We start from the raw sequence: 2,150 nt of genomic DNA on the forward strand, positions 1-2,150 counted from the left end.
CTCTGAAACCATATTACAGGCATTAGGCAAGAGTGAAAGGGCGCATTGTTTAATATTACAGGAAAACAGCTACCCTTGATCAAGTGCAGCTGAGGGCTGCTGGGCAAACACAAAAGAAGCTCCTTTACTGCAAGATTCCTCATCTTTCTTTCCTACATGAGTATCATAATCAGTCTCTGAGAAGTCTATTGCAAGCGTTCTGAACCATGAAACACAGCTGTTATCTTTTCCCTGAGGCCTGTATCCTTTATCCTAAAACCAAAAAGCATCTCTCACAACTAAATTTTGAGGATCACACTTTTTTGTTTTTTGAGGATCACACTTTGAACAAATCTGACTGGCTGTGGCATGCTTCCCTTCAAGGTGGAGAATTCTGCAAAGCCAGCTGTCCCCCTGATAGCATGAGAGGTGGGGGCTGATAGGTTCTGGCCCTAGTATGAATTGTTGAATTATTATGGGGGCCATCCAACAGGGCTGAAGCCCTTGAAACAACAGCTTATCTTTCCAATGACCCCTTCCTCCGAGTTCCTCACCCCAGTCCTAGATCCCTTTCCCATGCACCCAGGAGAGGCCCCAATCAGCCTCTTAGGTACCACTAAACCCGCCCCTCCAACCCTACCCCTAGCAAAAGTCCACACAAGTCTCAGCCTTCTTTATCTCAGGTCAGAGGATCACCCCTGCCTGTCTTCCCGCGGATCCTCTCCATGTCTTTAGAGTTAATAAAGGCTTCTTTTATTTTTCCTGTCCCTTTACTCTGCTGAAAAACCTAACCTAACAGGATTATATCAGAGGCACAAGAGGGACTGTGGTGAGGTCTCTGGGAGAGACAGTGAGCCAGGCAGGAGGCCCATAAAGATTCAGGGAGGGGCCGTGAGGATGAAGCCTGGACCCCCAGAAGCCTACTGGACTGATGCCTGTGATCTCACCTGGAGATAAGACATCTACACCTCCCTGAAGAGTGTCTTCATTCTAAGTCACAGTTGTTGGAGCTCAGAAATGGACACTTTCTACCTAGCACGACCTCCTAGCAACCCAGGTCTACATGACCACATAGGTTGACCTCAAGTTGGCTATACTGCAATATTTTGGGTCACAAACACCCTAGACAAGAGTCCTCCTGGCAGCCCTTTCCAGGGGCTCCCTCCGGGGCTCATTTGCTGGGAGATTTTGCCTCCATTTTACAATAAATACTGCTGCAATGAATGCTTTTCCTCAGTCCTCTTATAACTCTGTCTTGTGATTCTTTCTGGGTTGACAGAAAAACATACCAGCCAGGCAGTAACAAACTGAAGCAACAGTATGGATTTAGCCCACAGGCTCTCCTTGGAAGAAGGGGAAGGGGCGGGAACTGAGAGAGCCGAAAATCAGACCTGACCATCATCAAAAGACGGGAACCAACTCTCAGAGGCACTGGCTGAGGCTGCAGAATGTCTAGTAATTTCCCACTGGGTCCTGAGGTATGGTATTTTGGGGGAAATTTTTCTTTGTGTTTTAGGGCTTGCTTGTTGGAAGCCATTGGTCTCAGTCAGATTGGTTCTGCCTTGGGAGATATGGCAGCAGGAATGAGAAAGACAGACAAAAAGACAAAAGCTGGGCTAGGTGGTTGCCAGTCTGCCTGATGGGCAAGACCCACACTCCAGCACAATGAAACCTATGTTTATTTATACTTTTGCAAAGTTAGTAACAAGTGACACAAGGTTTCCTAGTGACTAGTGGCTGACATTAGGGAGGATGCTTATCTCAGGGATGAGGTAGCTTGTTTGGTTTAGGCACTGAGGCCTAGCTTCTGCCTTCATGCCTTTGCCTGCTTTTCCAGCTTCTGTGGGGCCCAACAGTTGCTTCCCTGTAGGGTATGGACCATTGGCCGCTTCACCCCTGGAGACACCTGACATCTCCCCTGCTGTCATGGGGCAGCTGCTCCTTGCACTAAGCTGTTGGCAAGGGATGATGGGAAAGAGGTGCCTCCATGTTTACTGGGACACAGGTTGGGGCCAAGGTCTCTTCTGGGTCTTGTGCCCTGAGTGTCCCAGTCTTATTTCACCCTGATTGCAGCCACAGAGCCAGGTGGCTTTTAATTTTTATGCTTGCAAATGGTGACTTTGATCTAGAGGAATGGAACTCCTGACTTGAAGGATACCTGGGATGAGTTC

The sequence above is a fragment of the Octodon degus genome, unplaced genomic scaffold (assembly GCF_000260255.1).
Source record: "Octodon degus isolate 3935 unplaced genomic scaffold, OctDeg1.0 scaffold00057, whole genome shotgun sequence".
NCBI classification, from domain to species: domain Eukaryota; kingdom Metazoa; phylum Chordata; class Mammalia; order Rodentia; family Octodontidae; genus Octodon; species Octodon degus.